Here is a 15,740-nt window from a genome sequence, read left to right on the forward strand (position 1 = left end):
ACATCTTCCTCAAGCTCTATTCTAAGTGTATTATTCAAATATTTATGCTTATGTCAAATGTAAAACTGGTGGTTGACAAAAGTAATCTTCATCTCGAGAAATTTAGTTTTCTTTCCCTTAAATGAAATAAAAGTTATTGAAGAAGATGACTTCCTCAAATTGATCATGTGAAGATCCATCGGAGGATTAAAAAAAATTAGCAATGGCAGAATATTCATTATGAATCTTGATCATTTCAAATTCAAATTTATGTCATATTATGATAAATATGCATCTCTTCTAATATAGGAATCAAGTTTTTATGCCTCCCATGTTTCAAGAACAAATTTCCTTCATGATATTCATGATTTAATATTTGTGGTTAATCCTAATATACGAACATTCCTTTTATATGATTCATGGTTCAATATCTATCCAAATAATTCACTATCTGTCAATACAATCCACATTATATGGGTGAATATTTTTGAATAAGTACAAGAATACCTATCCAAATAATTCACTATCTATCAATACAATACAATACATAGTATATGGGCGAATTTTTGTTCAAGTACATGTTTAATTTAGTCCTTATTCTTCTTATTCTTATTTTAATTTTCTTGTTACTTACTTATTGATACAATTTATGGTATGAATGAAAATGTATTTGGATGATATGTAAAAGCTGAATGATGTATTTCAATTATTGATGAGGATGATAGTTTATTTTGTACATTTCATGTTTGGAGGTAATTTAAAAAAAAATGGTCTTCTTTAATGTTATAGGATCACAAATACTTTTTAATTTTCAAAAAAACTAGGTCGTCTACCCGTGCTGCCGCACGGGTCATATATAGTTTATTACATTACTTGCAATTAATGAAAGTACTGCAAAAATGATTCTCAAGAACACCCTCCTGCAGCAGATCCACAAACTAAGTAACAAAGATAGACTCAAAAACTCGACACTTGCCGGTCTTCACATCCAGAACCAAAGCTAAGCTGCTGGAAAAAATTGGAAAAATTCCAAATAGTCCAACCCTACAACACCACCAAGCATCCCCAATATTTAACTAAAACTTTGTTAACCCATTAAACAGATGCAGAAAACTCAACAGCAAAAGCAAAAGCGCACAGCAGTCCCTGCATACAACAAAATCTCAGCAGCCGAATAGAAACAAAACAAATTCGCTATCGCACCAAACAATTATTTGGGTCCCTTGAACACTCATATAAGATAGAGTGTTACTTGTGGTTGAAATATGAAACACAAAGAACAGAGTGATGTTAGATGCAATTCTTAAACATCTATGGCGATAGTGATGCAAATCCTATGATGTATTATTTACCTTTATGAAGAAAACACCATTGTTTAGTAAAATTGGATACATAATAACTCAACTTCATATGGACAAAACAATGTTGCAGACCTTGTGTCATGGTTTGCTATTGTTCAGTACAATTGGATATAATTGGATATATGATTAAAAGTTATTTCTGGTCCTAGATAGTAGCAGAAAGAAATCATTGAGCATTGTTAGTAAACTTAAGTATTTCAGAAAATATATAAACAGAAAACATAGTCAGATGAAAAAACAACAAAACATACACAAAATTGAACCTTATTATGGCTACAAACATTGTACCAGCCTATAAATTATTACAATATAAAAAGACAACAACACTTGTGTTAGACTAACTTTGGGGATGATTCTATATAGACCTACATAATTTCAATTTTATATGCCTAAGATTTATAGCAATATAATCAAGTAACAATCACATTCACGAACGTCTAAAGTCAAGGAAGAGAAGGAAAGTAATGTATCAGGACCTTGCCATTCTCCTTTCAGGGTTAAGCTCCGTTAATCACATAATCCAGGAAAAATAGTCAGCAAAAAACCCAAACCAGGGGCTTAAATTCTCGCAAATGCAAATCCATAAAAAGGCCAAACAAAGAAGTTTTAGACAGGGTGATAAAAAGAAAAGATATAAGTAATTTTAAGATGATGTGAATCAAAATAAAACAAATGGTCCCTAAAGAAGAGGGTCATGGATTCAAACATGCAACAACGATTAGGCAAATAGTAAAATTGAATAGACAAAGTCTATCGTAAACGGCTAAACAGAAACACCAAAGGCAGAATTGAAATTGAAGTAGCAGCACAGAAAAAAAAATTACATGAACAAACCACACAGCGCAGCATAACATACACCGACATCCACAAACAAAAAGTCCCTCACAAAGTTTAGTTCTGCGTAAGGAAGTAACGCACAAAGTTTCATTAGTTCTCAGTACAATACGCACATACAGTTGCTTATAATACAGACATGCTTATATACATAATACTATATAAATTGTTCAAAACATGAAACACAAATTTATCAAATCCTTACAATATAGAACATACACATCATGTCATGCTCCAATATCTCATAAGATATATTCTGACTTTTATAACAACAACTTATTTGCAAAATATGTCAAACAGTTCAAATTGTTTTAGTAACAGCAAAAAGCAAAAGAAATCTTCAATGTCATCTCCAAACATTATACTTCCTACAAATAGCCTATGTACAGAATATCAATCAAAAAACTAAACCAAAATAGAATAGAAAGGTTAACCAATTGTGTAACAAACTTCGTTATTATACTTGAAAGTGGAAATAGTCATGGATTGAATTGAACGAAAAAAAAAAAAGATAAAGGGAAACAAATTCAAAATCAAAGTTCAATACTTTAAAAACTAAAAATGATACAGGGAGTATTTTGAATTTGAAATAGCTTTCAAAACTTTGAATAAAAAACCAATTACATGTGAAAATTCATATAGACAATATATCAAACAGGTGGTGGAAAAAAGGAAGAAGAAAAACCTATTCAAAAAGAGGAATTTGTATTTACCTTTTGTAGCTTATGTCTTGCGCATTCATTGGTTGTTGCTTGTTCTCATGAGAATTTGCCAAAGCTGGAAAAAAAAAATGGAACATATATTAAATAGATATGTTGGGAAAGAAAAATATAGAAACAAAATTCATTCCTTGTTTACCTAATACGCAAATGAAAGAGCAGCAGAACACATGCGATCTCCACATTAAAAACCTTTCAAACCTAAAAAATATGATAAGATATTAAGATGTTAAGGATTATGGATTTTCAAAGGTGTATAGAGGCGCATCAAAAAAAGTTGTTACTGACTCATCCTATTTGTCTCATAAAATACAAAAAATTGATGAAACACAGTTACATTATATGTACAATTACATACACGGAAACATAATAGATAAGCCATCAGCCTCATTAGATACTTCCTCTAGATGTCAACTACTTCTATAGCATTAAAATTAATCTGGAAATTTCATTTATCAACATGCATGATTTTTTTGTTTTTTGAGGGGAAAAAATATATATATATACACAAACAAAAATAGGGTTTCTTTTCTTATCTCCCTCACTACCCTTGGATCCTCTATCAAGCATATATATACACAAACAAAAGAAAACTAATGGATGCTCAAGAGTGAAGGGTTTCTGCCTAAAAAAAATCAAAATTAAAATTAACGTTAACGTAAATGAAATAGTACAGAACCCAGATTTGTTAAAATCTATTACAAAATCCAATTTTTTCGACAGCTTCATCCTCTACCCATAAAAAAATAGTATATTAACTGTAACTTAAATGAAACAGAACCACCCAGATTTTTATTGCGAAATTAAACAAAATTAGCATATAATTAAAAATCAAACAGAAATTAAAACTCATGAATATGTAGGAGATTCGATATTGGGAGCTCATGTGGGTTTCTCTTCTCGATCTGATCACATTCGCTCTCAGTCTCACTGTTCTCGTAGCCATAGAACAATACGGCGTTCCCGAATAAAATATATTTTCATTCTAATTATAGTGATAATAATAACAAAATAAATTTTGCAATGACATTGTTAAATAAAATGCACGTGAGGGTTAGAAAAATTCTAGTTAACCTCAATCAAATTGTACAACACAATGCAAAGTAACCTATCTCCATTGATCAATCATAAATCCAAGTAAAAAAAATAGAATAAAATGAAAATACCTAATGCATGACCAAACAGAAACAAATGATTTAGTTGCTATATATAAATTTCACAGCAAATCATCTGATAGCATAAGAGAAACAGATTTAAGGATTACCTCAATCGTCGAAATCAAATCGTCACCAAAATGGATCGGCCACCGCAAATCAGAGAAATGGTCTCCAAAATTCATTACGATGCAGGTGCCAGAGAAATTTCCCCCTTTTTAAAATCATCTACCATAAGAACTTCAACCCATTGTGAAATTTCCCCTTTCCTCCAAAATCTAAACCCTTCTTGGAGAAAAAGTGAAATTTTAGAAATCAAATTCAGAGAATTGGATTTTATCTATTTAATTGAGCATCAATTAGAGGTTCAGAGAAAAGAGGAAAGAAGGTAACATACATGGTGGAAAGGTGGTAGTCCGGTGGATGAAGATTCTGTCACTTAGGAAGAAAGTCCGAGAAGCGGTGCGAGAGAGAAGAGAGACTGGATACGGGATGAAGGCCTTGGAGAAACAGAGGGTAGAGAGTGATGCATAGAAAACACGCTCCAATTTAATGTGGCTGGGAAGTTCGGTAGTTAGAGTAAACCAATGTGTGAAGGCTTGCCGAGGAAGGAATGGGGAATTCAAATTTCACACATTGAAAATAACCTAGATATGCAAAAATAACCTAAATAACATAGGCTTAATTGCACTTTTCCCCCTATCTTTTGTTAATTGTGGAGTAAATAGTCAATTACTCCCCTGAAATTGTAACTTTCGTCAAAAACCCCCCTGAATTTTGCAAAATGTCAAAAACCCCCCTGAAATTGTCAAGCGTCTGTCAATTACCCCCCTCCGTTAATTTCCTCAATCCAACATGCTGATGTGGTCGTTAACTGCCACGTGGCACTGACACATGGTCAAAAAAGTCATGCCACGTCATAGGGGGGTAATTGACTATATATATATTATTTTTTTTAAAAATCTGATTTTTTTTTTAAATGTGATTTTTTTTTTCTTTTCATAATTAACATTTGTGCCACCCACTGAACATGCAAATACCCCCCCTGAAATTAAACATTTATGAGCAAATACCACCCTCAAATTTAAAATTTATGTAGCAAATATCCCCTCAAATTTATAACTTATATGCAAACATCATTTCCAAATGTAAAACTTATATGCAAATTACACCTTGAATCATAAAACTTTAATGGTTAAGTAAAACTTATTCTTAATCTATAATTTACTATATCTCTAATAACAATAAAAAAGAAAAAAAAATCACATTTTTAAAATAACATGGAAACAGAGATGCATATGCATCAAAATGTTGTGTTTTGAGAGCAAATAATTGCAGATCCTACAGAAAAAAAAATTAACAAGGATTTGACCAAGACATATATATAATATATGAAGGTAAATTTGGTAGTTATGGCAAAGTGTAATTACAGCGGGAAGTTAAATTTTCTCCAACAACAAAAGTGTAATGGCAATAATTTGTCATCATTTCGAGCAACACCATTAGGCCTTAACAGATAGAGAACTAGTGGTGTGTTTCGTGGGAACCACTGAAGGAGCATAGCTAGAAATATTCCCAAGCTCTTGGCCAAAAAACAATTCTACGTGAGCCTACACACACAACCATCCATTCATGCACCAATAACCTCTCCCCCTTTGTTTTATTTTAAAGATGTGATTTTTTTTCTTTTTTATTATTATTAGAGATATAGTAAATTATAGATTAAGAATAAGTTTTACTTAACCATTAAAGTTTTATGATTCAAGGTGTAATTTGCATATAAGTTTTACATTTGAAGAGGATGTTTGTATATAAGTTATAAATTTGAGGGGATATTTGCTACATAAATTTTAAATTTGAGGGTGGTATTTGCACATAAATGTTTAATTTCAGGGGGTATTTGCATGTACAGTGGGTGGCACAAATGTTAATTATGAAAAGAAAAAAAAAATCAAATTAAAAAAAAAATCAGATTTTTTCCAAAAAAAATAAAAATATAGTCAATTACCCCCCTATGACGTGGCATGACTTTTTTAACCATGTGTCAGTGCCACGTGGCAGTTAACGGCCACATCAGCATGTTGGATGGAGGAAATTAACGGAGGGGGGTAATTGACAGACGCTTGACAATTTCAGGGGGGTTTTTGACATTTTGCAAAATTCAGGGGGATTTTTGACGAAAGTTACAATTTCAGGGGGGTAATTGACTATTTACTCGTTAATTGTGCGATTTTGCACCCCCTCTTTTTTTGAGCGATTTTGCACCCTATCTTTTGCCAACTGTGTTTTGTTCAAAATCATCATTAAAAGAGGGGAAAATGGGAAAAGATAGGGTGCAAAATCGTTCAAAAAATATAAGTGAGGGTGCAAAATCGCACGGTTAGCAAAAAGATAAGGGGCAAAAGTGCAATTGAACACAAAGATGGGGTGCAAAATCTGAAAGGGGGCAAAAAGATGGGGTGCAAAATCGCTCAAAAAAAAAGAGGGGGTGCAAAATCGCACAATTGGCAAAAGATAGGGGGGAAAAGTGCAATTAAGTCAATAACATACCATTATGTACATTGAAAAAAGACCAGATAATAACAGTTGTTTTGTTTTCCCATAGGTGTGTTTTATTTTTCAAAGAGTGTGATTTGGTCTAACGGCTGATGTGCTAATCTTCCTAATTACAAGGATCTAACGATCAGGATAAAATGGAGCCAAAAAAGTAGGGTTAGAGGTTGGCAATCAGGGTTTGCATGTTTGCTACGATTAAATATAAAGGATAAAGGATAGAATCTTGTCGTTTTTGTTCTATAGCAGATCAAATCACCCTAAAAAAATACATGGCTATCCTTACCCATTTTTGCACATCTTCCCCAAGTTTAATTTTTGAGTTGGTCATGCTATCATTAACTCTTGACCGAACAACAGAATACTAGGGCCATTTTCGCTTGGGAACCAAAAGGTTAACACAATTTTTTTATCAATTTGAAAAATCAAATACATTTTTATTGTATAGAACTTCTAACAAAGAAACAAAAAAATGAAATAAAATTTTCTCATTTAGAAGGTTAAACACAAATTAAAGCACAACATACCTATGGTATGAAATTAATCATTAATTAATTCTTTTATAAATAATGGTTATCATATCAATTATATTTAAATTTGAACATGATTAACTAAAAATAATAAGGTTTAAATGCAATTTTATCCTCCTTATTTTGATTGAATCTGAATTTTACCCCCCTATTTTAAAATTCGGAATTTTACCCCCTCTATTTTGATTGAATCGGGATTTTGCCCCCCTTATTTTAAAATTCGGAATTTTACCCCCTCTATTTTATGTTTTTCAGAATTTTACCCCCTATTTTAAAATAAAGAACCAAAAAATAATAAAAAAATAAAGAAACGATTAGAAAATATTAATTTGGTAAAAAAAATATAAGGAAAACAAGAAAACACAAAAAAAAAAAAATTACTAAAAAATAGAAAAACAATGAAATTACAAGAAAAAATTCAATTAAGAATACATGAAAAAACTAGTTTGCACCTCTAAATATTTTCTATTTTCATACTAGTTTTTTATTTTATTTTTAGAGATCATACTAGTTTTATGCATTTTTTTCTAGTATGTTTTATTCATTTTTTTTAGTATTTTTTTGGTTTTATTTTTATTTTTTCTTTAAAAACATTTAATACAAATAATTAATTATGTGGATAAAATAGCGGGAGGAGGCAAAATCCTGAAAAACATAAAATAGAGGGGGTAAAATTCCGAGTTTTAAAATAGGAGAGAAAAATCCAGAATCAATAAAAATAGAGGGGGTAAAATTCCGAATTTTAAAATAGAGGGGATAAAATTCAGATTCAATCAAAATAGGGGGGGTAAAATTGCATTATAGCCAAATAATAATGGCTTTCTTTAATATTATTATAGGATCACGGATACTTTTTAATTTTCATATATTAAAATTTTGCCATTTTTGTTTTATAGCATGGTCAAATCTACCTAAGAAAAGGTATGGTCAAATCTACGTACACTATACAATATAAACGTTTTTCTAGCATAAGTTTTTTTTAACAGACTTGGCAGAACATATTATAGTACACATGATAATTTATCATTTCCTTAATCATGTCCCATGTTCTTAAATAAAATAAAATAAAATAAAAAAGAATATTCTAATCATACACTCGACTAACTCTCAATATACTAGCCAAAAAAAATAGAATATTCTAATCATACACTCGACTAACTCTCCACATTATCTACAAATGAAAAGCTTATTGTAGAGGCAATTCGATAATATTTTTTTTGTCATTGTCCCAATTTTCTATATTTTGTCTTAATTTTATTCTATTAGAATTTATCAACTTGATTACTTGAATTGTTTTCAATAATGCTTTTCTATTTTGTCCAAAAAAAAATAATGCTTTTCTATTGTATAAAACTTTTTTTTTTTTTTTTTGAGAGAAAATTGTATAAAACTTCTAACAACTATAAAAGCCAAGAAAAAAAAATCAAATAAATTTTTCACATTTACAAGATTAAATACAAATTAAAGCATAACATAACTATGGAATAGAATTAATAATTAGTAAATTATTTAATGATTATAGGATCATGAATACTTTTTAATTTTCAAATAATAAAACCTTCCAATTTTTGTTCTATAGCATGGTCAAATCTCCTTAAACACAGGCTTGATCAAATCTCTGTACACTATACAATATAAACAATCGTCTAACCTAAGTTTTTTTTTAACAGACATGGCATAACATATTTTAGAACACATGATAATTTATCATTTCCTTAATCATTTAACGTAACCATATTTTTTAGTAAAAATTTGAATATTCTAATTATACACTCGACCAACTCTCAAGTCTCAACACTAACAAAAAAAAAATCTCAACACTAACTTCATCTTTCCACATTATCTACAAAAGAAAAACTTATCCTAGAGGAAATTCAATATTTTTCACATTCACTCCATAATTTTTTTTTTCATTGTCCCAATTTTCTTCTTTATTGTCTTAAAATTTATTCTATTACAATTTATCAATTTGAATTGTTTTCATTCTTGCTTCTCTATCGTCTAAAACTTTTAACAATGTCCTTCAAAACAAATCTAACAACTATAAAAGGAAATAAAATCAAATAAATTTTTATCATTTATAAGATCAAACACAAATAAAAGCACAACATAATTATGGAATATAATTAATTCCCTCAAAAAAAAATATGGAATATAACTAATCATTGTTAAGTTCTTTTATAAATAATGACTATCAATTAAACTTTAAAAATCTGAATATGATTAACTAAAAAAGGTAATGGTTTTCTTTAATACTATAGGATCAAGAATACTGTTTAATTTTTAAATAATAGAAGCTTGGAGTTTTTGTTATGGTCAAATCTCCCTAAAAAAAGGCATGGTCAAATGTACATATATTATACATATAAACAATTGTTTAGCATAATTTTTTTTTTCAACTGACTTGGCTTAACTTATTATAGTACACATGAAAAATTATAATTTTCTTAATCATTTATTGTCATCTAATTTTTAAATGCTAATAAAATTAATTTTTAACTAAATAAATAGAATATTCTAATCTCCTCCAAAAAAAAAAAAAAGAATATTCTAATCATACCCTCGACCAACTCTCAACAGTAACTTGATCTCTGCATATTATATACTCATAGACAATAAAAAATTCAAATAAATTTTCCTCATTTACAAGGTCAAACACACATAAAAATCGAAAAGAATAATTTGATCCTCCAACAAAATATTTTTAAGCATTGTTACATGGAGATTAAATTTTTCGATTTATTTTTTTAAACTAAAAAGTGCTTTTATTTTTATTAGCAACTAAATCAGGTCTTGATTTTATATGAAACTAAAATTTGTCCTCGCTAATATTTCAATTGTGTCCTCCTTCACTACATTAATCGACAAATATAAATTTTAAAATATCATATTTTCAATCAATTGTCATTATTAATATTTTATAGAAACGTATAATACCTATTCACCATCAATTATTATAGGCTTAAATGCTCTTTTGGTCCCTTAACTATTTAATTGATATCGCTTTGGTCCCTTAACTAAAAAAAAGATTGTTTGAGAATTTTAAGTTTTTTTTAAGTCTCGTTTTGGTCCCTTCTGTTAGGTTTTCGTTAGTTTTAATAAAAAAAACGTTAAGTGTGGACACGTGTCACCTTGTCATTGGCTCTAAGATTTTTTTTTTTACAAAAAAAATATATATTTTTTTTATAATTTTTTTAATATATATATTTTATTTTTTGGTAAAAAATTCCCAAAACCAATGACAAGGTGACACGTGTTAACTCTGGGACACGTGTCACTTTGTCATTGGCTTTGAGAATTTTTTTAAAAAAATTATAATTTTTTGGTAAAAAAAAAAAACTCAGAGCCAATGACAAGGTGACACGTGTCCAGGAGTTACTCCCTCCGTCCCTTAATAAGTGACACAGTTGACCCAATTACGCATACCAATGCGTAATTTTGAGTTTAAATATCTTGAATAATATATTGGAAAAAATTATGAAAATTTGATATTTTGAAAATACTCATCGAGACGAATCTAACAACATCTTATATGATATTATTTATCTTTGTATATTAGTAGAAAAATATGGTCAAAGTAAGTTAGGTCAAAATTTCACATTTTCAAACAGGTCATTTATTGCGGGACAGAGGGAGTAACTTTTTTTTAAAACCCTAAGGGAAACCTAACAGAACAGAAGGGACCAAAATCAGACTAAAAAAAAAAAACTTAAAATCCTCAAACAATTTTTTTTTAGTTAAGGGACCAAAGCGATACCAATTAAATAGTTAAGGGACCAAAAGAGCATTTAAGCCATTATTATATTTACTCCTTCAAAAAAAATCAATTATATGGGAATTTCCTTTTTTTTTTTTGTACCGATTAGCATGACCCTTATTATATTTATAGCAATAGCAAGACAATCAAATGTTTTCAATGCAAATATATATACGACAACATGTATCGCAAAATAAATTCGAATAAGGATGCAAACTTTCTTTAATTTCAAATTCGATTCCTTAACCATTATTTCATTTATTTGCATTCCCACTTATTTCATTTATTGCATTCCAAAATTTGTATTTTTTCTTTTTCTTGCATACATTTGTAACTCATCTATGACTCATCAAATTATTCCCTTAATTTTTCAATCATAAAGTGTCTGATAGCCATGCATTTTGTCAACCCATCATAACACACCGTTAGATCCCTCCAATGATCAAAAGTGAAGAAATTTATAATAATATAAAAAATTGAAATTATTTTTTATATTTAATATAAAAATTATCAAGCAAATGATATCAAAGAACTAACAAAACAATTCATTGTAATGTTTGGAGTTATGAGAGAACCTACAATGAGTTGAATCATCACATTTGACTAGGAGAAACCAAAAAATGATATTGACACCACATATTCATTCAAAATAGTAAGACATTAGGTATATTAGTCACTTCACTGATATGTTGTTTAAAGTATATTCTTGCATCAAATGTAGATGTTTAACTCATACATGACGCATTCACATCTCTCGCTTAATTGTGAGACTCTCTGCCTCAGAGGAATGGTGAAGGGAAAATAGTGAGTTGCTGATAATTTTATGGGATTGTTGAGGATTACTTGGTAATTATTCTACAAAAACATTAGTCTCATTAAAAAATGTCACTTCAATTTAAACTATCTTATAAGCATTTATTTTGTCAACTCAGCATAACACATCTATATTTTTCTTTTGTGTTACCTCACGAAATAACAAAAGTAAAGAGATTTGAAATAATAGAGATTGAATAAAAAAGATATTGCCTTGACCAAAAAATTTAGCATGAAATTGAATGGCATTCAAAATCTTATATTTAAGATAAAATAAAAAATAAAAAAAAACAACGAGACCCAAAAATTAACAAAGCAAATTGTCATAATGTTGTGACGTCCACTAGAGCTTGCATAGTACCTTAGGCTAAGAGAAATCATAGAAATGAGATTGACTCCACATATTCGTCCAAAATTCTTAGGCATATGTATATAGGTCATTTCACTTATATGTTATTCCACATCTACTCTTTCTTCTATTGTAGAACTTAAAATCATATTTGACACATTAACATCTCTCCCTCAAGAGTTTGACTATTCACGTCCCTAATTATGTGACCTAGCCATATAAGGTCAAACAGAGATGGTCAAAAAGATTGGTTGATGGTAATTTAATAGAGGGAGGTTATTGCTTCTTTCTTTCATAAGAAGAAATAAAATTAGAAAAAGAAAATGATAATTTTTTGAGTTTGTTGAAGGAGTTGGGGATTTTTGGATAATTAATTTACCAAAAAATTAGACTTAATTTTAAAAAAAACGTCACAACGTTTAAAAATGTCTAATAAATATGTAATTTGTCAACTCAACATAATACAATAACGTTTTTCTATGTTTAACTCCCACCAAAAACCAAAAATGAAGGAATTTGAAATAGTATAGATTGATTAAAAAATATTGTATGATATTGAACAACATCCAAAAACTTAAATTTAATATAAAAATTAAACAAATGACATATAAAAACTAACAAAACAGTTCATCATAATGTTTAGAGTTCTAAGAGCGCCTACAATAGGTTGAACCATCACATTAGCTTAAGAGAAACTACATAAGTGGGATTGACATCATAACTTCATCAAAATCCTTAAGGCATGGGTATATTGGTCATATCACTTATATGTTTTTAAAATCTACTTTTACATCCAATGTTGAACATAGCCAAATATGGTCAGACCGATGCACAACATGGTAAAAAATATAGGCTGATGGTGGTTTCACAAGGGAAGATTTAGGTTCCTACCTTTCATGATAAGGAAAAAGTAAATTAGAAAAAGAAAGAATACCAAAAAAGAAATTTGAACATGTGACAAACGATAAGGAAAAAAAAGTAGTGCGTATTTTGTTCGTCAAAGTATCAAAAATAGAGTGAGTTAGTGGTAATTTTATAAATTATTTGAAAGACTAGAGATTTATGAATAATTATTTAACCAAAAAAACGACTCATTTAAAAAAATGTCATATTATTTTAAAATGTTTAATACACATGTACTTTGACAACTCAACATAACACATGCATTTTTCCATTGTTAGATCCCACCAAAGACCAAACATGGAATTTTTTAAAGGTCGGATATAAAACTTGCATGGAAGCGAACGGCATCAAAAAACTTATGGATTTGTGAGTATAGGGAATAATCAGTTGCGGGTAATTTTATATATTTGTAGAAGGAGTTTAAGATTACTAGATAATTATGCTACCTAAATAATCCACTCATTATGAAAATCTCACATCAATTTAAAATGCCTAATAAGCATGTTTTTTTTAAAGATAATAAACATGTATTTTGTCGACTCGACATATCACATCTACATTTTTCAACTATCAGATCTCACGAAAGACCAAATGTGAAGGAATTTGAGTTAGTAAAGGTTGAATGATTATTATTAGGCTAAATTGCATGTTTGGTCCCTTAACTATTTAAGTAGTATCACTTTGGTCCTTAAATTAAAATTCGATTTATTTTGGTCCCTTAACTTTTCTCTGCTACACATTTTAGTCATTTCCATTAGTTTTAATTCAAAAACGTTAAGTTTTCTTCATCTTCTTCTCCTTTTATTTATCTTCATATCATCTCCATCAACCTTCAACAACAAGAATCCCAAAAAAATTCCAGAAGAAAATGAAGAACACCTAACGTTTTTGAATTAAAATCAATGGAAATGACCAAAATGTGTAACAGAGAGAATTTAAGGGATCAAAATAAATTTAATTTTAATTAAGGGACCAAAGCGATACTACCTAAATAGTTAAGGGGCCAAAAATGCAATTTAACCTTATTATTTTGCATAAAAGTGAGTGACATCCAAAACCTAAAATTTAAGATAAAAAATTAAAATAATGATACATATTAACTAACAAAATAAATCATCATAATGTTGAAACTTCCGTGAGAGCGTACATTGGGTTGTATCATTACATTAGGCATTAAGTATATGAATCGTCTCTTGCTCAACATATATTACTCCTGCATTCAATGTGGAATTTTAACTTACACTTGACACATTAAAATATCTCCATTATGGTCAAGATTGTCTGTGTGTGATCCAACACAAAGAATCACTCCTGCTTTCCCACAATGTTGAACTGGGATATGATACAAGTTTTGAGCCTTATGGGGAACAAACACTGGCATGGTTTAACTCATTGGAAAACGAGCAATCACATAAGTGAGAATGATATCATATTTTCATCCAAATTTTTAAAGTTTAAGTATATAAGTTTTTCACTTAATTGTTGTTCAACCTCCATCTTTAATCCAATGTTGCGTTTTAATTGACACTTGATAAATCACGATATTCTCTTCTCAAAAATGACTAATTATAGCCCGTGCTTGGCACGGGTCCACATACTAGTCCTTACACATTTCACCTAATGATATACATTTCAACTAAACTAATAATATATATCTAATCTATGGCGCCGAAAGATCAATGGAACTATTATCATTTTCAGCCTTCACACCAGGACCAGGACCAACCCTCTCATCGGGATCAAGATTTTCAATTATGTACAATTCTTCATCATCTTCTACCACCTCTTGACCCGCCGCTCGACTTAGCTCGTTATAATCTACCATCCGACTGGCATATTTATCAGGCCAGCTTTGTGCATCCTCTCGATGGTTGTCATTCACATATGCGAGACACATCAACCGGCCGATACATGTCGGCGGTGGACCACATAGAGGGAAATAGGTTGCCGAGCGCCCTAACCCAATGGACAACACAACAATCGGTTGGTTGAATTTCTGTTCGTTGAGGAAACCCATATCCGGCATGGTCATCCATTTATCCCGTGGTGCATTTCCAATACCGGTGTAGGATAGAGCGTTTAAGACCTCTTTATACCGCCTATTGCCATTAATCATCCTCCGATAGCGGGCATTTTCTACACCGATAAGCTCTTTGTAAAGGTTGTACCAGACTATTTGGTGTTCATCAACAGTCAAGTTACGTAGGACCGCAACTGCTCGGGACCCACAATGGCCATCACTGGGTAGATCTGTAACCTTTTCAATAAAGTCATGCATCCAAATTGGGATTTGGTCTTTGTGTGGTATGTCGACTTTAACGGGTGTTGGCATCTTTGGATTTTTTGGAGTTGGCTTAGGAGGAGTAGGAGACATGTTGTTTTTCTGTGCACTCTTTCTACTCGTCCATGTTAATATTGTATGTGAACCATGTGTCTCTTGCTCCTGGGAGTCAACAATCTCTCATAGCGAAGAAGACCGCCTTGTCGATCGAATGATTTGCTTATCTTTCTTAGGAGCTCCTTTGATGGTGACCTTATTTGGTGGTGGACGCATAGAGGTGATCTCTGGTAAAACAAATTGTCGGAATTGTTCCTTCATATGCAACTTCATGTTGTAATCGGCGTCCTTGAACCGAGCCTGCAATGTGTAAAAAAACTGTCATTTTGGTTGTTGTTGAAAAATAGGCAGAAACATGCATTCTGGTCTGTGCCCTGATATGGTCCGAATTTCAAATTCCTGAATGCATATGCAAATCCGGAATATAAAATCCAGAACTTCCCGATACAC

General features: G+C 30.4%; 1 long non-coding RNA gene across 4 annotated transcripts; it reads right to left on the bottom strand.

Annotated features, from left to right (window-relative positions):
- Positions 1 to 659: 659 nt before the first annotated feature.
- On the bottom strand, positions 660 to 4,692 carry LOC25500017 (uncharacterized). 4 transcript variants are annotated; one of them, XR_003007571.2, is made up of 6 exons: positions 4,445 to 4,692; positions 4,158 to 4,332; positions 3,033 to 3,094; positions 2,888 to 2,951; positions 1,817 to 2,237; positions 660 to 1,125 (listed from the first exon to the last, which is right to left on the bottom strand). It is a non-coding gene; the product is annotated as an uncharacterized lncRNA (long non-coding RNA). The 4 variants fall into 4 exon arrangements; XR_005643350.1 differs by having other exon boundaries at positions 1,817 to 1,897; positions 4,445 to 4,688; XR_005643351.1 differs by having other exon boundaries at positions 2,165 to 2,237; positions 4,445 to 4,687.
- Positions 4,693 to 15,740: the final 11,048 nt, after the last annotated feature.

This window comes from Medicago truncatula, chromosome 8, assembly GCF_003473485.1.
Source record: "Medicago truncatula cultivar Jemalong A17 chromosome 8, MtrunA17r5.0-ANR, whole genome shotgun sequence".
In the NCBI taxonomy this organism is placed as follows: domain Eukaryota; kingdom Viridiplantae; phylum Streptophyta; class Magnoliopsida; order Fabales; family Fabaceae; genus Medicago; species Medicago truncatula.